Genomic DNA, 27,407 nt, shown 5'->3' on the forward strand with positions numbered 1-27,407 from the left:
CTAGCTCAAGCAGCTTTGTTTATGATAGAGTGAGTGTGTGTGTGTGTGTGTGGGTCTGCATGCGCCACATGTGCAGGAATGCAAACAAGAGGGTGTTTTAGCCAATGTATGCGTACTGTACCTAGATGTGCAGGATTTTTTAAGCCAACACTTGTCACCCCCAACCTCTGCCATAGAGCTGTGGCATGGAGCTTCAAAGAGTGACATCAGTTTTAGACCCCCCCCCCCCCAAAAAAAAAAAAAGAGAAAGAAGGCAGGTCATATGCCAGTCTTTTTTCCTTCCTCTACGTGCTTCTTGAAGCCATTTCCTCACTCTAGTCACCAGTGGTTCAGCTGAACGGCTGCTCTGCACCATAAGCTGACTGGATAAATGTTTGTTTTGCAGTTTTTTAAATCTTGTTTTTTGGTTTATTTATCAGGTGAAAGGGGGAGGATCATTGTATTTTGATTAGTTCTTTGTATGTTTCCATGACAGAGTTGGAATGAAAGCTGATCATTAGCTCATTTTATGATGCATTTATTATACTGAGTTGTATTGCTTCTTAAAATATATCTGGGATTGGTTACTTGTAAGTGTCAGAGATTCCATTTTTTACTTTGTTGAAATTCCTTTTCCAAAAATCTGTGTATATACAGCTATTGTAAAAGTAAGGTAAGTAGGATGATTTCTTTGGTTCATTTCCTGTCAGTCAATGTGTCTTTGGAGCTAAGAAGGCATCAGTGAATAAGTTGCACTTCTTTGCAGGTTATGTCATTTGCTGTCAAAGTCTTGCCAAAGGTTACAGCATCTATATGTTATAGGCCCTGTGCTTTTCTTACTAACTGTAAAATAGCCACAGGTGTCTCTCCTGAGTATGCAAATTACTGAAGAATGAGTTCTGTAACAGCATCCGTATCAATTTCTTTTAGGGAAAAAAGTTAATCCTCTGCATACTTGATTCATAAGTAGGACAACCATAAGAAGTTTAAGCAAAACAAAAATGCTGACTTGTTGGGCAGGAGTTAAAAGTGAGCCACTTTCACTCTGTTAACCACTTGTTCCCAGTGAGGCAAAGGCCTTACAAGCTCCTTTACTCTTCCTAGCAGCAAGAGCCTAGCAGTAGGTAACTGGAATCACCAATCAAAGTCAGAAATTTTTTAATCCACTTTAAGGGGTGACCCTTTGGCACATGCCTGTAATCTGCTCTATGTTTTTGTGTGTCAGCCACTTCCACAGGTGATATAATCTTTCAAGACACAAGAACAGCCATGTTACACATGAAGTCAGTGCTGCCATGCAGTGTTCTGTCTCCAGTGGGGTTCTGTGAGGGGAGTGTTCACTCCATTGGTGAGCACCCACACCCTTCCCTTGAAGAAACATGATGGTTAACTGCATTGCCTTCCAACCCGAACCCTCAACCCCCGACTCCAGCAGGTGCCAGAGTCATCTAGATTGTTGACACAACTTTATCCCTTTACAACAATGGATATGGCAGAAAAAGAACAAAATAGGAGTGCTGCACTGCCCTTTTACCAGATGTTACCAGAATGAGTGCTTTAATGTATGATAAAACTAGTCACTGCAGCAGTTCTTAAAGCATTTGATTGGGATTTGTGTGCAATACTGAAACCAGTCCAGGAAAAAAAAACACTTCAGATGATCAGATTTGATTTATCTGCTGATTTAATTATATATATTGCTGACGTCTTGCTTTTATCCACCAATTTTGTGCTTATCTAACATGTGTTCAAAAGTTTGCTTTTTCTTTTTATTGCAAAATGTTTCATATTGTATTTTACAGCTGTAGAAGTGCCCAGCTCTTCTCCTTCTGATGTTTGTTTGAAAATCTATTATTTTTTTTTCAAACATCTTTATTAAATTTACACCTATGACAAAGGCAGTCTTTCATTTATATAAATGAAAAACATACAGAATGATATAATTTTAGTTACAGTTTACATCACAGACACCATTGAAATAACTGTAGTTGTAAACATTATACATCACTTATAAACCATCCAGTCATTGTCAGTTAAGCATTATGTAGCTCATTCAAATCCTGCTTCTTAAACCTTGATGTTCATCGTGTTTCACTGTTGCAGTCATTACGCTAGGGTTATCCTGCTGGCAGGCGGCCCAAGTTCCAAAGTCTTGGTCCGGCGTCGGTTGCTGTCGCCTCTTCCCTTACGTCAGTGCGCCAGGGGTATAAAAGTTGCAACCAACTCCATTTTCTCCAGTCTTTCTTGCCGCGCGGTGCCCGAAGCAAAAGCAGTTCACAAGTGCCGGTCGGCCGACTCCTGAGATTTTCAAAAATTAATTTCAGAATCGAAGTCTTCAATAAAGCTAAGTAACCCGTTGGGGAAACTTTTTCTTGCTCCAGACCGATGTCAGTAAAAGTTAATTGTATTTCTTGTGGGAAGCAAATACCTCATAAGGACTTTCACTCTTACTGCATTCCTTGCCTAGGCCCTGACCACGATGTTGCTAGTTGTCGGTTTTGTGCTAGATTCGATAAACGCACTATTAAACGTCGGTTTGATTTTGCTTTAAGTAGAAAAAAGCTGCAGGTACTCCACGACAAACGAAGCCAACCAGTTTCTTTAGAAAAACACTGCTTTAATCAAATGAGTAAGCGCTTTCACATCTATACAAGATGCTTCATCAGACTTCAAAAAGCAGAACAAACAACCAGTTTAAAACCATTACAGGTCATCCATTAGACCAATGATGCATCAGGTGCAATAATTCAATCTATCACCATGGAAACAATTATACAAATTGAAAATGTTAAAACATTAGAATGTTTGAATGCTTCATTATATTCGGAAAAATTTTATACTTTAATACATTCAAAAAACTCTCAAAATACTACTATAAAAGCCCTATAAAAACACTAATAATAATAATAATATTATAATATAATAAAATAATGATTTTATAGGGCTTTTATAGTAATATTTTGAGAGTTTTTTGAATGTATTAAAGTATAAAAATTTTCCGAATATACTGAAGCATTCAAACATTCTAATGTTTTAACATTTTCAATTTCTATAATTGTTTCCATGGTGATAGACTGAATTATTGCACCTGATGCATCATTGGTCTAATGGATGACCTGTAATGGTTTTAAACTGGTTGTTTGTTCTGCTTTTTGAAGTCTGACGAAGCATCATGTATAGATGTGAAAGCGCTTACTCATTTGATTAAAGCAGTGTTTTTCTAAAGAAACTGGTTGGCTTCGTTTGTCGTGGAGTACCTGCAGCTTTTTTCTACTTAATTTTGATTTTTGGCGTTTAGCAGGTACCTTACCCTCAGAGGCTTTTTTGTTTCCACATGATTTTGCTTTACATTATTTTGGATGAAGATTTAATTATATAATGCCGTCGGAACAACCGACGACCGGAATGTATAAAAAACGCAAAGACAAAGAAAAAGACAGGCATCCTAGGTCCAAAACCGACAACGAAGCCTCTTCTAGGCCATTCGCCGGTTCTCAGTGCGGCGCTTTCACAGCCCCTGACACCTGCTACCTCAGAGCCAAAGGCCATAACCGACAGCCACGTGCACACACCGAGGCCTGTGGAAACTCGAGGTATTGAGCCTACGGAAACTATACCCTCAGATGGGTCCGGCGCCGCTGAGCAGCCACCGGCTTCTGAGGGTGTTTTCAGACCTTCACAGCTTACAATTTAGGCTACTACAGCAGCAAAGGCAAAGCCAAAAACACCATTAAAGACAAGGAAACAAGTGCAGCATTCTCCAGAACAGTCATCCATGCCAAAGAAACAGATGCTTAAAATGGCTGAAGACCTTATTACTTTAATCAGGGGCTCCCATCCCCCTCCTGATAAAAGGCCTAGGCAAAAACTGATTATGATTCCTCTGATCAGGTTTCCATTTCCTCTGATTCTTCTTCTGATGAGGGCTATTCTCTCCCTCCCTATGAGGACTCTGATGCTGAAGAGTCCATTCCTTCAGCCTCACCGCCTGAGGATTATTCTTTTGGGGAAATCCTGCACACCATGAGGGAGCATTTCCATTGGGAGAGCCAGGATTACTCAGAATCCAAGAAAAGGCTCAGAGGCTTCCTTTTATTGCCTCAGCACAGGCCCCTGGCTAACCCCCCCCCTGTGCTTGATACTGTAGATGATGTTTTCTCTGAATCCAGTCTGTCTTCAGATTCTTTACCCCCCTGCACCTGTAAAGCCAGGCAGGTACTACAGGGCCCCTGACTCTCATAAATTTCTTTACAAAAACCCCGCTGCAGACCCAGAAACAATTTCTCAGGGTCCTAAAGGGTTAAAGCTTCCACTGCCAAAAATCCTGTCCCCTCAAATAGGGATTCCAGAGCTCTGGACAGATGGGGGAAAAAGTTTACACTTTTGCTACTTTAGCTGTAAGAGCTTTAAACTGTCAGTTTCACAAGCTTAAATATCAACAGTATCTCATGTCGTTGTTAAAGCACAAAATGGTTACAAATATAGAAAGTCCTGACAGTAAAGAAATGCAGGATTTATTGGATGCAGTTGAACAAGTGGGAAAGCATACTCTGCAATGTGGTTTTGATTCATTAGATGCTTCTTGTAGAGCCGCAGTTACAGGCTCAGTTATTCGAAGACATACTTGGTTGAAAGAACAAAGTTTACCTGACCATGTTAAGGTACAATTATTGGATGCTGCACTACAGCATGATACTTTGTTTGGTGTTAAGGCAGAAGAGGTGCTAAAGAAAATGGAGGATAAAGCAAAGTCCATGCAAACGGTGAAAGATTTTCTTACAGGTTCAACCACCTAGATTTAGCAGAAACTGGCCTTCAAAAAATTGGTCCTTTCCAGTGTCAGACAGGCCTCAAAGAGGCAGATACAGATGCCCAAGAGGCAGATCTCAGCCCCAAGGCTCCTACAGACCTAAACAATGGGGTGCTTCAGCCCCCAAAGGTGGGGAAGACAAATCACAACCTTATAGGAAGCAGTCACAATGACTTCCCTCTGCAAATGCCAAGCTCTTACCAGTTGACAGCACCCCTAGGGGGGAAAGCTAGCACTTTTCTCAAAAAACTGGCACATGATCACCCAAGACCAATGGGTGCTGAATATAGTTTCTCAGGGGTACAGGTTCCACTTCCACATGCTTCCAAAACCAAAAGGTATGCCAAACCTGCCACAAAACCAATGGGCAGAGGCATAAAAACAGATTGCTGCTCTTATGGATATGGGAGCTATTCAAAATGTTCCACAAGAAGAACAGGGACAAGGATTTTACTCAAGACTTTTCTTAGTACCCAGAAAAGACAAATCCTGGAGACCAATACTGGACCTGTCAATCCTAAATACTTTCCTGGATGTTCCAACATTCAAAATGTTAACACTACAGCAACTTCTGCCCATGCTGGGCAAGGAGGCTTGGCTAGTTACTTTGGATCTCAAGGAGGCATACCTGCACATCCCAATCAGACAATCGTGCAGAAGATACCTCAGATTTATAGCAAGCTCAATGCATTACCAATTCTCTGCACTGCCCTTTGGCTTATCTACTGCGCCCAGGGTCTTCACAAAATGCCTGGCACCAGTAATTACATTTTGCAGACAAAAAGGAATTCAAATATATCCCTACTTGGACGACTGCCTTATTCAAGCAGAGAGCAAGGACATTCTTCTATAGCACCTGGCATTTGTAAAAAGATTGCTAATTTGCCTAGGGTACACAGTAAACGAGAAGAAATCAAAACTAGTGCCCTCTCAAGAGATACTATTCCTGAGTGCAAGCCTAAATACCACTGCCCAGATGGCTTATCTCACGCCAGACAAACAAAGGCAACTGACTGATTATTTTCAAATGATGGCAACAAAGACCCAGCTCCCTGCAAGAAAAATTCTGCAGGCCCTGGGTTTCATGGTATCCTGCATTCTACTAATTCCATATGCAAAACTGCATATGAGGAAACTACAACGGTATCTAAAAAGTGTTTGGACTCAGCATTGTCACAGCCTAGAGACAATCATAACCTTGATTCCCTGCCTACAGCAGGAGTTTCGATGGTGGTCCCAGGTCTGTCACCACAACAAGGGACAACCTTTCACCTTACCTACAGCCAGGCAGACAATAACAGATGCTTCGGATTATGCCTGGGGAGCACATATGGCAGGAAAATGTATTCAGGGCATGTGGCCCAAGGAACAAATGCATCTTCACATCAATCAAAAAGAGATGCTAGCTGTACAGAATGCCCTGACAGCCTTCAAGGACCTAATACATCCAGGACAACTATTAATAAAAACAGACAATACCACAGTTATGTGGTACATAAACAAGCAAGGGGGCACACATTCCTACCCCCTATGCAGACAAGCCATGACTTTGTGGAACACAACACTGACCTACCAAGTACATCTGCAAGCACAATTCCTGCCAGGAACAAAAAATACACTGGCAGACGAACTAAGCAGAAATCTCATGGATCCTGATGAATGGAAGCTAAATCCACAAGTGTTCAAAATGATAACAAGGGAATGGGGATGCCCAGACATAGATCTCTTTGCCTCCCCTCACAATTGCCAAGTACAGTAATTTTGCACAAGGGCTTATCACTCTCAAGCATGGAAAGTGGATGCTCTGTCAATCAGCTGGAAAAAACTGACAGTCTATGCCTTCCCTCCGATGCCTCTTCTCACTAAGGTGCTTCTAAAAGTCAGACGAGAGGCCAAAAATTATCCTGATTGCACCAGACTGGCCATGCCAGCACTGGTACCCAATCATAAAGACTTTGTCCCAAGGCCCACCTTGGCCTCTACCTCAACTCACTCATCTTCTGACACAGCAAAACAATCGGATTCTGCACAGTCAACTCAGAACCTTGAACCTGGCAGCATGGCAGATAATTTAGCCATTCAGACTGCATCTCTCTCTAAAGCTGTTATGGATGTAATTTTGGAAGCCAGGAGGCCCAGCACTAGGAAATCTTATGCAGAAAAATGGAAGAGATTCTGTGCTTGGAACCAGGCACAAGGGCTCGACCCACTGGTCCCTAATATACCTCAGATTTTGCAATACCTGACTGAGATGTTGGACAATGGCCTATCTTTTTCATCTATTAAAATCCATGCCTCTGCCATTTCAGCTCATTACAATACGGATCCTCCTATTTTCTCACATCCTCTACTACGACAGTACCTCAGAGGGGCAAAGAATATAAGACCCACTAGGAGAGCACCAGTACCTACTTAGGACCTCAGTTTTGTTTTAGAAAAATTAACACTGCCTCCATTTGAACCAGCCAGCACAGCTGATCTAAAATTCTTGTCATGGAAAACTGCTCTGCTCCTAGCAATAACTTCAGCAAGAAGAGTTTCAGAGTTACAGGCATTGATGGCTATGGAACCTTTCCTCATTTTTCACCAGGACAGGGTTTCTCTAAGGACAAGCCCAACATTCATGCCAAAAGTGGTCTCCATTGTGGCCTTAAACCAAACTATTCATTTGCCTACTTTCTACCCAAATCCCCAGAATAAAGGAGAAAGACTTCTGCACTCTTTGGATATTCACAGGCAGCTACCATTTTACTTGAACAAAACAAAAGCTTGCAGAAAAAACTGAGCAACTGTTTGTAACATATGCTGCAAGATCACAAGGAAAACCTATTACAAAGCAGACAGTCTCCAAATGGATAGGACACTGCATCCGCTTCTGTTATGCACAACATGGCAAATCTGTGCCTAAGGGCATTAGGCCTCATTCTACCAGAGCAGCAGCCACTTCAGCAGCTTTCCTCAGAGGGGTACCAACCAAAGACATATTAGAAGCTGCAACCTGGAGCTCAGTGCACACTTTTACCAAGCAGTACCACTTACCTCTCTACTCTAAATCCAGAGCAGGCTTTGCCACTGCAGTTCTGCAGGGCTTGTTAGCCTCACCAAATCCAGTCTAGACCCAGTCACCCAACCTCAGCTTTGGGATTCTACCCAAGTGTAATAACTGCAACAGTGAAACACGATAAACATAGTACAGTTGTGTACCTACCATAAATGTAGATGTTCGAGTGTATTCACTGTTGCACTTCAGGTTACCCACCCACCATCCCCCTCTTTGCTGGGACTATTCTGTACTTCTCAACTCTGTACAACCTATGTGGTGTATTTGCTTTTAGATGAAGGAAATGTTTATAGTATTATATGCATGGTTGTTTGGCATATTTCTATCTTTTCAGCCTTCCTATTTGGGGGCACCTGACATCTGGGGCAAGAAAAACTGAAGAAAATGGCGTCGGTTGCAACTTTTATACCCCTGGCGCACTGATGTCAGGGAAGAGGCGACAGCAACCGACGCCGGACCAAGACTTTGGAACTCGGGCCGACTGCGGGCCGCCTGCCAGCAGGATAACCCTAGTGTAATGACTGCAACAGTGAATACACTTGAACATCTTCATTTATGGTAGGTACACAACTGTACTTTCCTACTTCTTCTTCTTTCGGCTTTTCCTGGTTAGGGGTCGCCACAGCGGATCACCTATCTGCTCATGATTGGCAGAGGTGTTTTACGGTGTCGAGTTGCCAGCCCAGCGCCCAACCTTCCACAGAAGGCACACTCATGCCTTGCTGTGAGGTGGCAACGCTAACTGCTGCACCACCGTGGCCACCCCCTCTGCATATATTGTTCCTACAACTCCCATTTTTACTTGTGTAGTTTGCTCCCTCCCTTTTCTAAAGATCCCAATTCCAGTTGTTCTGTCTCTGTATTCACTACTTCTAGTAAAGTTGGTTGAGACTTTGATTAACATTTTCTAGTAATTGTTTTTTTGGCAGTCACCATAATTAGACTCCGCAAGGCTTTACTATGTCTAGGAAATTCCAATTGTGTAGCATAATTATAAAAAAAAATCATCTCCCCACTCATTCTAATCTGTTCACCCAGCATCTCTGACAGCGTGGTCTGCAGTGAATCGCAAAAGTCTGCCAGCTCATCACACTTCCAAAAAATATGTTCCCAGCTACTTCTTTCTTGCCCCTCACACCGTCATACATTTGCTGTCTACCTGAAGAAAAATTATTGGGAGTCTACGTGGGGTATAAAAATACCTATGTGAACACTTTAAACACTTTCAGGCAAAAGACCGTAAATCTTCTAGACTTTGTTACATATTTGGGAGATATACCTATATCCCCCTGTTTGTGAATTGATTATCCAGTCTCTAAGCTCCTCTGATGATTCTTATAATTATCATGCAATATTTTATATGCTTTGCTAATTATTCCTTTTTTTAATGACAGCTTCTGTTCTAGACTCTATTAAAAACTCTACCAGTGCTGGTCTTTCATTTAGGAGCTCCCTGTTTCTTTCTCTTTAACTGTACTCTGATATCAATCCTTTTTTTCTTTCACCTCTTCCCATTGTTACTTCAGGCCTGTATCATGATTTGAAACATCATCAGATGCAAATTATATGTATATGCTAGTTAATGCTTATGGTGTTGTATGTGATGCTTTTGTCATGCTGTTTGTAGATTAGCCTACCAGCAGCCATTCCAGAAGTGCCATCTTTCAAACTTAGAGGTAGAAAACTCTCTCGCTTTTTCTAGTAGTCTTCCTCTGCTGATGATCAGCATGTGACCCATAAGTGGACTCTTTAGATCACCTTGGGCATACTCCTCTGTAATGTATCCATGGTATTTTTTACTTCCTTTTACCAATCTTTACCCTGGGCTTGGAATTTCAGTGGAACATATATGCCAACCTACTTGGGCTTGATTGAGACATTATCAAGTTTCATCTGGGAATTATGCAAGGCTCAGTCCACCTCTTCCTAAGGACAGTGACTCCCACCTTGGTGCCTGTATAATTAAACCCATGCCTTGTGCCTGTAAGGTGGAGTGCTGCTACTGTCACCCCCCCCCCCCGATACTTGCTGATAGTAAGAAAGTGACCAGCGATGTCCCTCAGCTGTCTGTGTTGGGATCTCTCCTTTTTGGCAGTTGCTTCTCAGATTTCCAAGCAGAAGGCCAAGACAAATTAATACAAATTGGGGTTAAGTCACCCTATGACACCCAAACAATTCAAAATGCACCCTCTCTATCTCAAACTCTTGGTTTACACAAAATGGGCTCAAAGTATATGCTAAAAAAATGTATCATCCCCTCTCTCATCATGTTGTTGTGTCATTCGGCTTTTCCCAGTTAGGGGTCGCCACAGCGGAACTCCGGTCCGCTACTGTGCAAAATGCGCACACCTACAAAACTAAAATATAATTAGGGACCTAGGTATTTGGGTTGGTAACTCGCTCTCTTTTTACCATCATATGACAACTGCTGTCCGGAAATCATTTTATTTGGCAAAGGCCAGAAAATCAAAAAAAAAAAAAACTTTTAATAAAACAATATTCTCTTAGCTCCTCGGCACAACAGCCTTTACAGACTAAAACAGTTACATGTAAAAAACACACTAGTTATATAACAGCATCAATGAGGACATAATTACATCATCGGTCAACCCCCTTAGCCAATTAATAACACATTAACTGTGACAATTAAATAAAAACCTTCCAACTACACTCTAAATTAAGATCCATAGGAACTATAGTGTCATATTTAAGTATAAAAACTGTTTCTTTATACAATAGTTTCTTTTTAATATTCATGTTCTCAAATGGCCCACAATAAATCTGAACTAATATTGTTGCTTTAAGGCCCCTTTCATCTCTGTGGTGATAATCACAAAAGTGTGTAGCAACACGACTCTCCATCCTAGTTTTTCTAATGTCCCTGGAATCATATTTTAAAAGCCCTCTTATTTTCTCCAATGTATAATTTATTACATAGGCATTTTACAAATGTCCAAATGAAATGCTGTATCCCATTTATTAGAACTAGTTTTGGAGAATAACTTTATTTATTATGATGGCAATTTCTTTAAACAAATCAAAGGAGTAGCTATGGGCTCCCCTGTAGGCCTTCTGTATGCAAATACTGTTATGGCAATGTGGGAGGCTAAGTATTTCTTTAATTCCCCTTTTTATGACGTATATTAACTTATATACTCAATTTCTTGATGATTTGTTTATTGCATGGAGTGGTCCTAAGGGCCTTATACCAGAATTTATTGATTATCTGAAAAATTTGACTGAATTTTTGACCTTTTCTTATGAAATGGGGGATATGAGTATTGCCTATTTAGATGTATGTCTGGCCAAGGACCTGAAGGGAGGATATTCAAAATCCTCTATCTTCGGGAAGAAAACCTATTCCAATAAATTTTTACATTACTCAAGCAACCATCCTCATGTTAAAAAGGCAGTAGTAAAGGGCCAAATGGTGCGGTACGAGTAGTAAAGGGCCAAATGGTGCGGGAGTAGTAAAGGGCCAAATGGTGTGGGCTGCTAGGATGGTTATATTGACTAATGAGTTTATTGAAGAGTGGGACTATGTAGGGGAGATGTTTTTGAATAGAGATTACCCCAAGATTCTTGTACATTCTCTAACTTCTGAAGTTATTCTGAAGAGAACCTCTGAGATTTATATCCCCCTGTTAAGACTGTCTATGGAGCTTAATGAGATGACTCCCTTTGTGGGCACCTTAGATGTTGGAGGTAGTCATGATGTACAAAGTAGCATTGAGATGCCTACTTACCTCTATTACTATGGAATCCCTTGCAGGTGGAGGTAGTGTAACTAATGCTTTCATTACTACATTTGCATATGACAGTAAAAAGATATTGGGAATATTATATAAAAATTTGGGAATTGATTTTATGTGACAGGGAGGTAAGTCATATTGCCCAGGTGTAATATACAAGAGAGAGAGGAATTTGAAGGATTGTTGTGATACTTTAACTTCCACTGGATCTATACCTAAAGGTAAAATGAAAAAATGTGGGATGTTTAATCAACGCTGGTATATATTGGAATATAACAACATATCCTTAGGGGATAGAAATTTTACTATTAATGGGCATTTTACTTGTGTTACTAGGGGTGTGGTATATGCCAAGTGTTTGTATTGTTCCACTTATTATATTGGAAAGACGGAATGTAAAATTAGACGGCATATTTAGGAGCACATCCATGACATAGGCAAGGAAAAACACACTAATGTCTTATTTAGACATATTGAAGAGTTTAACAGTCATACTTTTGCATTTGTTGTATTGGAACAGGTAAAGGAAAATCCAAGAGGGGGACCTTGGAAAGTCTTACTAGAAAATAGAGAATACTGGTGGCAAATTTATTTAAATGCATATGTGCCTCCTGGTATTAACTATGTTATTTCTATTTCTAGTGTTTTAAAAATTAAAAGTTTTTAATAGGTAAAGACTTTTGGAGGTATAACAACTTGTCAAAGTTTGTTATTTTTATAAGTTTTTTGGGGGGAACTGCTGGTCTTAATAAATTGTGTTAGTAATTAATTTAATGGTTTAAATTGGATTATTGGTCTTAATTAAATGATTATTGTATATAAAAGGTGTTGGGACTTTGTGTAATTTGTCTGAAGAAGGTTGGTTAGTCCGACCAAAAGCGCTTAGCATTAAAGTTGGTTCTGAGAACCCCAAAGGTTCCTAATTAGAAAGATCTTAAATCTAAAGTCCCTGACCTACCAAGAAAGGATGTAAGCTCTATCCTTGTATTAAATCTGTTATAGACTTTTTTGAGGGGAGATCTCTGCCGGTCTGTTACTGAGCCATTAAAGACCTGATTGTTCTAGACCTCCTCTTTCTCCATAAGTCCAAGATCTCCCCCAGTACAAGAACCCTTGGGCTTAATCTTCACCAACAGATTAAAACACAGTGGAGAGAGAGTTTTGTAGCCCATTGACTCCCAGACCTCTGGAATGAACTTCTTCTGCATGTTAAACAGTGTGAATCTGTATAGTCCTTTAAACATAAACTGAATGACTGGAAGGAATCCAAAAATGTACTCCAGAATTGAAAATATGGTCCTCATGGAGAAAGGGGGTGTGGCCTTAGTGTGAGTACTGGCAAGGGGAGAGTGGCCGTAAGACTCAGTGGCCTGGGAATATCTATAAGTCTGTGGTCTTGCAGCCTGGCCTGTTATGCAGAGATTAATCTACCAATGTGTGTCAGCTAATGGGTTGCTGTTGAAAATGCCAAAGTGTGGCTTTTGTTGTGCAGTTTATTAAAATACATTCTGAGCATTAAACATCTTCCTATTGCCTGTACTTGAACCACTAACCTCAGTGTATGAATCAGCCATTGCCCTCTGTGCAGGTGACAAATCTTTTCTGGGGGGGGGCAGACATATTCCAGTCATTTCCTTATTAAAGTGACCCTCAGAGACTGTTGAGAAATCTGCTTTGCTGTTTTAATTTCTGCCATACTTTTTCCAGGCCTTCATTATGTGGCATTTAAAATGCAGCCAAGATGTCATTCCCTTTTATATGTTGTAACTTTTCTGGAATTTTCTTGAAAAGCTAACTTGTAATATATTCATTTCAAGTGTCACTACAACAGTCGCATATCTCTGTAGGCTACCAAAAAAGCAGAGGTTACAGGACCTGAGTGATTTACTTAGAAAACTAATCACTGCGTTATACCACAGACAGCATTTGTTACCCCTCCCTAAGCTGCTAAAGGCAAAGTGCTGTATGCATTTAAGTAATAAGAGTATTGCTGCCAGTTCAGAAAAAAAAAACACTTGATATTTGACCAGATATGATTTCAGTGCTTGTCTTAAGGCAAATGTAAGTTGCTTGCCTTCCTGTCTGTTTTTGTAGCAGCTGATGTTGCCCTGTAAATGCTAATTGTATGCTTACCAGCCATTAGGTTGTGCTACTCTGAGTAGATGGACTTTTGCCTTTGTCCAGAAGTACATTATTTAATCATTACTGCTGTTTATTGTAAAACACTGTAATGTTATGCTGCTTTGTTTTTCTGTTAAACATACTCATGTTTATTGTTTTATTTATATATTTTACATTTGTTGACCGGGATAGTCCGACTGGATGCATGTCCATTTTCAGCGGAGGCCCGGGGAGAAAAGCTCCAAAGGTAAGCAGATACAGCATTACATAATACCAGCATTACATATTACAAACATATTATTTACAGAGATTACATAAGTAAGCAAGTTACAAGTTCCACAGGTTAAAGTTAGTCCTGAGCACAAGTCAGGATTAAATTAAATTAAACAGTAAACTGGTTAACAGATTTTTACACATTCTAGAGAGTGTTAGCCAGGCTTGTTACATTGACATAGCCAGTTAAGTGACAAATGTTGTTGGAGTCTAGTTTTAAATTGACCTAAGGTGGAAAGTAAGGTAATATCAGCTGGAAGACAGTTCCAGGATCTGCTTACAGAGTTTGCAAAGAGAGAATAACCAGCTGTGTTATTAATTTTGCTAGTCTGAATTAGTAGTTTGTTAGAGGATCGAAGCAGTCTAGGATTGTTATAGGGGGTGATAATATTTTTAAGTGCAGGAGTTTTGTCTGGATTATAGAGGATTTTATAGGCCATAATCAGTTGGTTATACTGGATTAGGCTAGGTAGTTCAAGCCAACCAAGCTGATTTAGATTGATGCAATGATGTGTCCTAAAAGGCAGCCCAGTGGCAAACCTGGCAATGTGGTTGTAGCAAATTGAGAGTTTGTTAAGGACAGTCTTGTTCAAATTCAAGAGTAGAGGGGATGCATACAGAAGGGTTGAAAGAAGATGAGAGCGAGCTATGGCAATTTTAACTGGAGGGGTTAGGAAGGCTTTTATTCTGTAAAGTGACCCTAGTTTTTTATTGATGGTTTGGTTAACATGTAGGTCAAATTTGAGATTATTGTCTATGATGACACCTAATAGTTTTGTAGATGGATCAGGGGAGATTATTGTGCCATCATTTGATTTTATGGTAAAGGTGAAAGTGGTAGACCTACGTGTTGGTGAAAATAACAACATTTTAGTTTTTTGGGGATTTAGGATCAGATGATGTTCAGAAAGCCAGTTTTCTATTGTATTAAAGGTGGTCTGGGTAGCTGACCATAACTCTACTGGAGATGTGGCTGAGCAAATCAGAGTAGAGTCATCAGCATATTGGATACAGCTGACTTTTGGGATGACTGTATAAAGGTCGTTAATGAAGATGGAGAACAGCAAGGGCCCTAGTATAGAGCCTTATTGTCCTGTGAGCTAAACCAATATAATTTACCCTTCATCAGAACAGTACCCAGGCTGGTCCTTCTGTCACTGGTCTGTCTTTAGAATGCCATATCCCTTCATTAGGTAAGGCTCCGTAGCTAATCAGCATCTCTTTTAACCATGCTAATTGTTATCCCCAGGGTAGGGAGATGACCTGCGTTATCCTGTCCACCCATCCATGATCTTCTCAAGTAATATGCTTGTCTTCCTTTCATGCATTCAGTATCTATTGCCCATAATGTTTCACTCCACCCCACTTCTACTTTTTGGATTATATTACATTTCCTGATGGTGAACCCGCGGTAGTGGTGCTGCGGTAGCGTTGTCGCCTCACAGCAAGACGTTGTCCCGTTCGATTCTCAGCTAGAGCGTCTTCTGTGTGGAGGCATGCGTGAATGGGCGTACCTTCGTTGAAGGTTGTGCGTCAGGGCTGGTAACTCGGCACGTAAAAATCCACTACCAAACATTAGCGGACCAGAGAACTGTAACAACCTTCCCCCTACTCTAACCTCTGCTCCTTCAACTACTCTGTTTAAAAACTCTCTCAAAGCACACCTAGTAAATTCTTGGCTATGCCCATGCATCACATAAAACCCCTACCTCATATAACATTTAATCAACTAGCTACTCTCATAGAATTCTGTTGTTATGCTACAACTCAGGAATCCCTACTGGTAACTTCAAAATGTAATTTTTTATGCATTATTTAAGATTTGCTATTTCTGTTAAAAGTGCCTTATGGCTGTTATTTTTTATCCGTAACTTGTACGACATATTTAACTGTTATTGTTACTTGCACGGAGCTTTTCTCCCCAGGCCTCCACTGTAAATGGACTTGTCTTGTGTCCAGTCGGACTATCCTGGTAAACAAATGTAAAATAAATAAATAAAATAAATAAAATTGAGGAAGTAATACAACACTGCGGCACTTAATGCAACACAGAAAGAGTTAACAAGCAGGTCTTTCATGGGAAAGCCAGTGATATGCAGAAGAACTTCAGAGTATGTTATCGGATTTCTGAAGAACCTGGGAGGCAATCTGTCTGATCCTTGTATCATAACCTCCCTTAATACAGCCATTTTCTGTGCTGCCTCCTGCATTTCTATCCTGTTATCCGTCCACTGCTCTCACCATGATGTTGTATTTCCCTCTTAGCATAGCGCCTTCTTTATCCCTTCAATTATGAAAAAATGAAGCAGACTTTTCTTTCACTCCCTCTGCTTTATCCCTGCCTTGCATGATCTACCACCTGTCCTTAATTAGCCTGGATAGATCTATTTCTGCACAATTTCTTTTTAAAAAAAAAAAAAAAAAAAAAACAACTTTGTTTACCCTTATTGGCCCCTTGTCTCCTTCTTCTAGCTTTTTTAAGGTATATAAAATGGACCTGTGGAGCTCTGTTTCATTTATGAGTATGTCCTGTAAAATATCAACACAACAGCAGTGATATAGTACTTATGGAAAAGTGGGCAACATTAATATGCAATGAAAGAATGATTCACAGTTGTGCATTGCAGACATTTGAAGGGACATGACTGGAATGTTATGAACTGGTCCACAGTGGTACTTAAGTCAGCCACAGAGGAATAACTCATTTCTAACTTGCACATTTGTTTGCCCCACTGCCTTTGTTGCCCTTCTACTTATCTCTTGATTACTGTCCTTCCCACATCTTGTATGCTCTTTCTGTTCCCCTAATTACTAGCCTCACATTACTCTGTAGCCATGGTGTTTGAGACTGTTTTTTTTTTTTGGGGGGGGGGGGGTGCCTCTTCATCACCAAATAAAAAACTTCAGTTAACAGCCCCTTCTTGTGGATGCTTTTTTGTCAAGCTTTGCTGCTCTGTCATTCATTCTTCATCTTACAAATCAGGTAGTAGATGTAATTTTGTCTTGACTCCTTTTTTCAATCTTTCTTTTACTGAACCATGTTTCCAATAATATGTGGAGGGAAAAAACAGAATTGGGTAGTGAAGCCAGTATGATTCTGCTGTCATTTCTCTTCTTGAAACCTGACTAAAGGAGGATACCCTCCTCTTCCTTAGACTGCGGTGGTGGTGTTGCGGTAGCGTTGTCGCCTCACAGTTAGACGTTGCCCGTTTGATTCTCGGTTAGAGCGTCTTCAGTGTGGCGACATGCATGAATGGGCGTTCCTTCGTTGAAGGTTGTGCATTAGGCCCGGCAAGCCAGCATGTAGAACTCTACTGCCAATCATTAGCGGACCGGAGTTCTGCTGTGGCGACCCCTAACCGGGAAAAAGCCGAAAGACACAAATAAAGTCTAAATAGTCAGACACTGTTTGCAGATCCTTGAACTGGCAGTCCCTCAATTCAAAGTTGTGGTGCAAAACCAAAACAGTTGAAGATCCTCCCCACAAAAACCCCTCTTCTCTGAAAATGTAGCTGGCTGCTCGGTTCTGTAGAATCACCACATACTGAGCATTTTGGCAGTTCAGCCATGGCCATAAGTGCAGTTTTGGCATCCATTTATGAAGCTGGAACTACACTCTCACATTGTTACGTCTGCTGCTTACACCCCATAATGGCTTGCATCCATGGCAGCCGGCCCCTTCACCTCACCTTAGTTATGGCTCTACTCATACTAACAACAGCTTGGCCCAGAAATAAGTTTATGAAATGTGTTCTTTATTAAAAAGTTGCTACATTGTTTGTAGCGCAGTCCTCTTCTGCTACCATCTGATTGCAACTGAATCATTGCTAAACCCACTTTAAGAACAGCTGAAATCTTGCACCTTGGCTTTGTGTAGTCTGTCCCCATCTCACTGTCCCATTTTTTTCTCATATTAATCCTTTTCACCATGAAGTCTTTGAAATAATTTATTATTGCATGTGGCTCTACATAGATGGGGATTGGCTCTATTTTTAATTACTTTAGGCTGCAAGCAGTCTCTATAGTTTCACTGGGGTTGTTACTGAACCTGCTCTAATGCACCACTGTTTAAAAGTGCCCTTTTAGACATGCTTCTTAATAACATCCCCATGTAAATGCTCTTCTGTTTGAGTCCTTCTAAGCACTCTTATCAGTTCTGTTCCCTTTTATGTTATATTGGACTTTCAAGGGACCTACACTCTCGCCTGTTAACTACAGAATGCAACCAGTTCCCTTCTCTCGCTTCACATCACTTCAGAATATGAAATGGTCCCTCTGTAGTCGTAATTAATCCCGAACGTGCTGTTCTTTTCTACTCACTTCTGTCGATATAAGATTCACTTTAGGCATCCTTTGGGGCAACCACTACCCCTGAAATGCAGAAGAACAAAAATCATGCGTAAAGGCTGGGCCCTGGGAGAGCTTCCTGAAATCCTGAGCATCAGTTTTGCTTCCAGAACCTGACAAAACTAAGTTGGATTAACATCAAAGTCTAAATCATTCAGAAGTCAGTAACAAATCTTTGTTGGCAGTCCTAAATTATGCTAAACAAAGGTTAAAGAACACATAGGTCTTTCTAAGTATAGTTAATAGGTAACAATGAACAACTCAAACAGAACCTCTCAGTTCCTAATGACAAAGAAGAGGAATTAAAAACTTCTTCAGAAGCCCTGTATTTCATCTTTGTAGTACACAGTCAACCTCATGTAAAACCTATCAAGATCTTCACAATCCTGAGATGTATTGCATTCCTTTTGAATTTATTGCTTTCGTGTCAGTTGAAGTTTATAAGCTCCACAACATCCCCTACTAGTCCTATTCATTCACTTCCCTGTATCCTGACTTCTTAAACAAATCCACTTAATTCACCTACCATCTTCTCTTTTTTTTTATTTTAGTCTCGGTCACCATTCCTACAGCATAGAAAAGTGTGAATATACTTGTCTCCTTTGAGGTAGTAACTACACCCACCCAGAAAACTATTGCCCAGTAAAAATTTGTTTGCCCTTAGTAGGGGGTTCTTGAACATATCTATTATGAACTGATTATTCATTTCATACAATGTAGATGCATTCTCTCACCTAGACAGTATGGTTTCCATCCTAGCTTCAACACCTCCACTGTTGTCTTTCCACCTACCAGTGCTGCATTCTGTAACTATGATAACAGCTTCCTCACTGGGGCTGTCTTTCTTTGTATGGCATTTTGTCTGTTAACTGTAAATTGTGGAGCCAGAAATTTGATTTAATTCCTGACTGCATGCTGAATATCTTAGAAGTTTAAAATAATACTGGGCAGAAAAACACAGAATAAAGTCGGGCATGTAAACTTCACACATGCCCTGTTCTGAGATGCAGTGCGTAATATAATATCTTCTCAAAATAAGAAACAGTGTGTCTCAAAATGTAAAGCCTTCTTGTGCAAGCTGCTTGCTTATTCAGGTCATCATGCCGAGTCATTGGGTCAAAAATCACTTTCTTATGAATATAAGAATAAGAAAGAAATTGTTTGGTTTCATGTAGTATGCATAGGAACCCCAGCTATATTGAGACATTTTACTTTTCATAAACTTGGTGTGATAAAAACACTCCAAAATATACATTTACAGATAGTGATTTGCTTCCCCTGGATAACAGTGGAAGTTTGCTAGCGGTTTCTCATATTTCTATAGATCTTGACATTATACCAGTAGTGCATGCTCCAAGAAATGTCCCAGTAGTAGAATGGAAAGTAATTAGAGCAGAGTGAAAGCTATGGGCATCTTTAAGAAATATACAGTGTACCAACTCTGAATAGTTTGGTTACTGTGGTGAAGCCATACAAAATTCATATATGCATAGATCCAAAAAATCTTAATAAATCTATAAAGAGCAAACATGTATTACTATGTATAGCTGAGGAGGCAGTTTCTGCTATGCCAGATAAAAAATGTTTATTTTTATGTGATGCAAACCAAAGATTCTGGCAAATTAAGCATGATGAAGATAGTTCCAGTCTTTGTACATGTAATGTGCCTTTAGAAAGAAGCAGAACTGGTATTTAGTCAGCACATGAGCTGCTTTAGAGAATTGTGACTTAGACGGTAATGCACTTTGAAGGTTTTACTGATATACTGGTAAGCGGTGTTACCAGAGAAGAGTGTGATAGTTATAGCTCAGTTACTGATTAGACTGAGGCAATGTGTCCTTAATCAAAATGAGACTAAAGTTATTATTAAAATGCATGAGTCACATTTTGTCATCAAAAGAACATTAAACTGGATAATGAATGTTGAAACTGTGATGCAGATATACTTGCCATTAGATAAACACAAACTTATGGAATGTCTGGATATAGTATAGTATCTTTTGAAGTTTATCTTGTCAAGGGTACAAATTAACTATATACATTAACAAGGTAAATATAAAGATTTAGAATTTACAGCCAATTATACACTGGTGTAGCAATAAGTGAGGTTGTGACCGAGTAGGAGCCACTTCTGTCTAACTCTCCCTACATATGTGTGTGTGTGTGTGTGTGTATATATATATATATATATATATATAAAATGTGTGTGTGTGTGTGTATATATATATATATATATATATGTATGTGTGTGTGTGTGTGTGTATATATATATATATATATATATAATGTGTGTGTGTGTGTGTGTATATATATATATATATATATGTGTGTGTGTGTGTGTGTGTGTATATATATATATATATATATATATGTGTGTGTGTGTATATATATATATATATATATATATATATATATATAATGTGTGTGTGTGTGTGTGTGTGTGTATATATATATATATATATATATATAATGTGTGTGTGTGTGTATATATATATATATATATATATATATGTGTGTGTGTGTATATATATATATATATATATATATATATATATCAGGACAGAGAGAATATATATATATGTACGTACATACACACACACACACAGTTCAACTAAATGTTTCTGGTCAGCATTAAATAACAGTTTTGTCAGCATAAACGGTAGATCTTGGGCAACAATATGTAGTCTTCAGACTGGTTTATAAAAAAAAAAAGTCACAGTTGCTTGATTATGTTATGCATTCTTTAGTTATTTTTAAAAGGTTCTAGAATGGTTATCTCCCCGATTGTCTGGAAGATTGTTCCAGGTCACAGATGCTGTTTATTTAAAGGACTTTTCTGCCATTGCCAAGGGAAATTTAGGATAAAGTAGATAAATATTAGTGAAGTGTCTGTTGTAGATTGTTTTAGTGATGGGCTGTAGCTTTATTAATTTTGTACATGTAACTCGAAAATACAGTGGCCCAGAGATCCTTTTCAGGATCAACTTAGGCCAAGCAGACAGTATAAAGAACAATAATTGCAAGACAAAACAAAAACTTACTTATTGTTAACATAGCGGCAAAGAATCCAAATGATTAGTATGATACTGTGCAACACATATCATTACCATTGAGTAAACTACAAGTGTAAGAGGAAATGTGGGCACAGGGAAAATTGGAACAGAACACAAGCAATACAGTGCATCCTTAAAGGTTTCTGGAATGGTTACCTCCTTTATTTTGTGTAGAGATTTTCTGGGAGGCGGGTGCTGTTTTGTAAAAGACTGAAATGGGTCAACAGACCAGTTCACCTGCCTGGTCATCAAGTAGTAATAAAGCTTTTGTTAAATGGAAAAAGTTTGATAAGTTTTAAAAGTTACAGTATTTGGAAGGTAGAGATGGCTGTCATTGGTAACCCTTTGTACTTACTAATAGTTATGCAGTGGCATTCTGTTGTTGGGCTGGAATGTGTATATCTTAATGTCTTATTTTCAGTTTTTTGAAGGATGTTAGTGGTTTGTGATTAGAGTAGGGTGGTGATTGAGCAAGTGTACTCTAACCTTAGCCGTAGTGCCTTAAGTGCAATGGCCTGTTTGGCATCCTTTGTGAGAGTATGGGAAATATTTATGCTATCTGCAGCTGAGATAGAACTTTGTGTTTGAATTTCAACATATGGCAAGAATTTTAGCCCAATCTAAAGTAAGGTGAAGACTTCTGCTTGGCTTACACTGGCTAGATGTCCTGCAAGATAGGTAGACAAACTATTTGTGAGGATCTGGAGACCATTAGTATGGATTTTTGTACATTTAGAGTTTGTTGTTTAGCAGCCATTCCTGAGTAAAGCTAAATCATTTTGAAGCAGGTAGTTTATATTACATCCAGATTTGTTTGCTGCAGTCACTGTGTCATCAAAGTAAGAAAGAGGTTTTTGCTATGTCTCAGGGCAGGTCATTAATGATTAACGAGAACAGTTGTAGTCCAAGCACTGAATCCTGGGAAACACCTCGGTAATTTTGCCTCTGAGGAATATTTTTGAACAAGATGTGAGATGTTTTCGGAATGATGAACAAGAGGACAATTTTGAGTTGCTGAAATCATGACATACTTGTCCAAGAATTTTGTTATAAATTTGCAATCATGTTATAAGTAGCTAAAATATGGAAAAGAACTGGTGCAGTGAAACTGCAAGAAGGTAAACCAATTGCATACGGGTCAAGAGCATTTACAGTATATAATGTTGTTTAGGTTATATGATATGTAGAATTATATGTGAAGCATAATGTTTGTTAATTTTAACTTAGGGCAGTTTGATTACTTTTATGTAAATGTAAATGTGCCTATGTCACAAGTGATAATTTATTAAAGGTGTTTAAAAAAATGAGCATTTACTGACAGAAAAAAATATGCACTGATAATGTTTTCTAGCCATTGTATATGGTTATGAAAAGCTTCTTGAATATAGTTAAGGGAAAGAAATGCTAGTAGAATTTTTTTTAATCATCTTTACTGAGTCATCAGTTATGATATAGGCACTAGTACATTTATATAAATGAAAACAAAATATATGGACATATTCTTAGTTACAAAAGTTATGCATCACATATAATCTTTTGTACAGTCATTGTCAATCCAGTGTTACATAGCTCACTCAATTCCTGCCTTCCCTTAAATCTCATTTCTCCTCTAAAACATTATTCTGCATGTTATTATTCCCACAATTCCAATGTTTTCTATGTAATTAGCTCCTACCCTTTTCTGAAGATCCCACTTCTATTTTTTGTCTCTGTTATTGTATTCACTACTTCAAATATGGTTTGATTTAATTTTCTAGTAATTGTTTTTTTTGGTAGCCACCAGAATTAAACTACTCAGCAAAGTGTATGTCTATGCAATTCTGATTGTGTATCCCAGCTAAAAAATGTCCTTAGTTACGCTAATTTACTTACCCAGTATTTCTGACAGAGAAGTCTGCAGGGAAGTCTGCCAACTCATTATACTCCCAAAATGTGTTCCCAAGTTTCTGTTTCTTCACCACCACACCTTCAAAATTTAGTCTGTCTGAGGAAAAAAATTCTTTGGAGTCTGCTTGGGGCATAAAAATACCTATTCAAACACTTCCAATCAAAAATCTTTATTGCATTTTGGGAACCATACATATATCCATCCATTGTTTCTTTGTGAATTATTTTCTAACCTTCCCTGGTTGATTCCTATACTTATCATGCAATATTTTATATGCCCTGCTAATTGTCCCTTTTTTAACAACAGCTTCTAGTTTCAACTAAAACTCTTAACGGTGCTTCTTTTTTCACTTAGGACTCTGCTCTCCATTTCTCTTTGTCTGTACTCCGATGTTAATCCCTGATAGGGAAGACAGATGCATTATTTGTCACTTCCATTTTATTACCTGTACCTGTGCAATTATTTGCTTCCAGTGCATTGGTTCCTTTGCCAGTTTTCTCCAGTAAATTCCTGTCCACCTCTTCCTGTTCTTTGTACCCCTAATTGCAGTCGTCCTTATCATCAGGATATCCTTTCTCCATTCCTCTGTTGGCTTAGTTCCCAGAATACTTTGTTACGTTATGAATATAATGATCTGTATGGCTGCTGCTGTTCTCCTTAAGGATCTGCATTCAAAATCCTACTCTCTTCTTATTTCTTGATCTTCCCCCTGTGTTTCCTTCACCCCTTTCCACTTTGAATTATAGCTTTCTGCTTGTGCTAGGTATAGGAGCCTTAACTGTGTAGCTCTGAAATATCCATTCAAATCAGGTAATCCCAGACCACCTTATTCTATTGGAAGGATCAACTTTTCCAACTTGACTTTTGCCCTCTTCCCCTCCCAGATAAAGTCATTCCACTCTTTATTAATTGCTATTCACACTTTCTCCTCTGGTTGATAAAAACATGCCTGACCTGTGCGTAAAACTAATAGGACTAAAAACATTTTCACTGCTTGTATATTGCTATCCAAATTCAAGAGCTTCCAGTTCCTCAGTTCTTGTATTACTTTTTGTTAGTGTCTTTCCATGTATCCTTAACTGGCATAACAGAATCCTGTTTAATTCATACTCCTAAGTTCTTAATTTTATCATAACCCTATAAATATGGGAATTGCTGAACCAGTTTGTGTGTGAGTACATAGTTTACAGCTATAGACTATGTTTTATCTTCGTTAATTTTATATACCAAAAATATTTTAAACTGTCTCAAAATCTTCCATGACACTGAGATGTCCTTTTCTATTTTTATCAGGTGCAATATAATGTCATCTGCAAATAAAGCCAACTTTTCTTGCCTACCATAACAATTATATCCTTGGATTTCTGAGTTCCTTATTTTATTTGCCAGTGGTTCTAAATATACAAAGGGGAAAGAGGACATCCCTGCCTAGTTCCTCTGTTCAAACAGAATTTATCAGAGAGGACCCCCCCCCCCACACACACACACACACACACATTACACACACACTGATTTTTGCCTCTGATCCCTCATATATTCTTCTAATTAACCTCATTGTTGTATCAGGCAGTACAAATTCTTCCCTTGCCGTACTCATAAAAATCTCAGCTTTCTCTGTCGAATGCTTTCTCTGCATCAAGACCTACCAGTAACAGCAATATTTTCTTACATGCTGTCTGTATCGTCATTGTTCTGTTAATGTTAAATGTTTGCCTTCCCTCCACAAAACCACATTGGTCCATATCTATCAATTATGGCATCACTTTTGCCAGTTGTTTAGCTGTTATAGACATAAACACTTTGTAATCATGGTTTAGAATTTAGATGGGTCTGTTTGAAACTGGGTCAAGTGGGTCTTTACCATCTTCCTTTACTTTTTTTTAAACTGTCTCGCCTTATAGGTTCATAGGTGTATACTAGCCTAATGACCACTAAGGGCCCTTAAAAGCCTAGCCGTGCAACCCAAGTGGGAGCCTCAAATTTGATTTATATTTGATTTATAGGGGTGATTTACTGACTGGCTTTGTTCATCAGACAGACAAGAGCCAGACCACGCCTGAATTTATGATTATCCAACAATTGGTCCAAGTTGTGCTTAAATAGGGATAGTGAGAAACTCTGCTTAATGTGGATGTGGAGCCTGTTCCAGAGAATCTCTCCAATATGTCCTATTTGTGTTGCAAGCAAAGTTTAGGTCTTTTAATCTAATAGTTCTGATGCTGTTTGTTTTGCAAATGTGCAAACGATTCATCAAAACAGTGTCCAAGGATGAATTTTATGCCAGACAAAGATCATCTCTCAGAAGTCTGTATGATATTCAGTAAAGAGGCAGGGCTTTGAGGCGATCACAGTAGGACATTGTGTTTACTTTTTTGTAAGGAACTTTTGCTGATGTTCCAGTTGCTGCATGTGTTTGTTCAGATATATATATATTGAAAGAGGCATTGTACTCAGTGATAGCCACAATGAGGGTTTAGTACAATGGTATGATGACCGCTCTGGACCCTAGATGCCATGCCTTGTTTATAAATTGAGCAGCATAGTTCCCATAGCCCTGAGTAGTGAATCAACTTTCAATGGTGTTTTATTGATGACATAGTTATCCTGGGTGGTAGACTTCCCAAAAGGTGCTGTAATGCATTTCTCAGTATTGAGTTTTAAGCCATGACTTTTGCACCAAACGTTTGTATTAGACCTTCCTGAAGGGTGTTCTCCTTTTGGGGGATTCAGTGACTGCTCTCAGTTTGCAGTCTTCTGCAAAACTGGTTAGCCAAGGCTTTTGACATTGACTTTGACAGCCAAGAAGTAGATGCCAAAGAGGAGTGGGCCATGCACAGAACCCTGGGGGACTCCACTAGTGACTGGCCTCTTTGTGGAACTGGCTTCACTGATTGTAACCTCCTGGGTCCTATCAGTGAACCACCTAGCTCTCTAGCATGTTATAAAGAAGTTTATATGTAGTTCTGTAAGTTTGTTGTTAGTGCCCTGAGTGGGATATTGTATCAAATGCCTTAGCCAGATCTAGGCAGGCAGTATGCGCAGTTTTCCCCTCCTTCATTGCCTTAGTGACCTCTTCAAAGAAGTCCACCAGATTCAGTAAACATGACCTTCCTTTAACAAAGCCAAACTGGGATGGATCCAGTGTCTGGAGGTCTCCTATGTCCTTGTTAATTTCCATGGCTTTGCAAATAAGACTAATCAGATTAATCGGTCTGTAGTTTCCAGGATCTGTTGAAGGTCCTGCCCTATCAAGAGGGATGATTGTTGGAGTCCTTCATTCACGTGGTGCAAAGCCTGTTAAATAATGACTCCAGGGCTCCTGATAAGTCATATTTTAGATGTGCTAGTATATGCTCCCTAGTTATAGTCGGAGGGGTTTCGTTTGAGGGTGGTACTAAGGGGATGGAAGGGGTGGGGGTGAGCTTTGTCCACTAACAGGTTCACTCTATCTCCAAGCTCAGAGTATGTGGCACCATTAACTACCAGTTCAGTACATTGCTGTGTGCTTCCCTTGAGGTTTCTGATATAGCTGTAGATGGCCTTATGGTTGTCATTCAACTGGGAGAATAGTTTAACCTCAACTTTTGGCTTTACTTAAACTAATTAGCCCTATTATTGCCTATTTACTTTGATGAGAGAGATTTTATCTTTATGGGACTTACCCTTCTTATTTTTACTGTATTTTTCTTCCCTTTTTTTAATATCTTGTTTAATTTGTGATACCATCGGGACAGTTTGTTTGTGGGACTAAGTCTGGGCTTACTACTGGTAGGTACAGCAGCCTCTATGCAGCCATTGACATGGTTGTACAGAGTTTTTTTTTTTTTTTTGTAAACAAATAAAATCTTTATTAAATTATCACGTTATGACATAGGCATTCTTACATTTATAGAAATGAAAAAACAGCATTGACACAACTTTAGTTGCAAACATTATGCATCACAGAGACCTTTGAGACAACTGTATTTGTAAACATTATACGTCACTTATAATCTATCCAGTCATCGTCAGCTAAGCATTATATAGCTCATTCATATCCTGCCTTCTTTTAAACCTCATTTCTTCTCTGCATGTATTCCCACAATTCCTATTTTTTTCCTATGTATTCTGTTCCTTCCCTTTT

The 27,407-nt window shown here is 39.1% G+C and overlaps 1 protein-coding gene across 1 annotated transcript in view; it reads left to right on the top strand.

Annotated features, from left to right (window-relative positions):
• Positions 1 to 27,407, top strand: part of SIPA1L1 (signal induced proliferation associated 1 like 1) — a 2,148,853-nt gene that overhangs the window by 1,293,948 nt on the left and 827,498 nt on the right. The gene's annotated exons all lie outside the window — the stretch shown is intronic.

Source organism: Protopterus annectens, chromosome 6.part0 (assembly GCF_019279795.1).
Source record: "Protopterus annectens isolate FY-2018-M chromosome 6.part0, PAN1.0, whole genome shotgun sequence".
Lineage (NCBI taxonomy): Eukaryota > Metazoa > Chordata > Ceratodontiformes > Protopteridae > Protopterus > Protopterus annectens.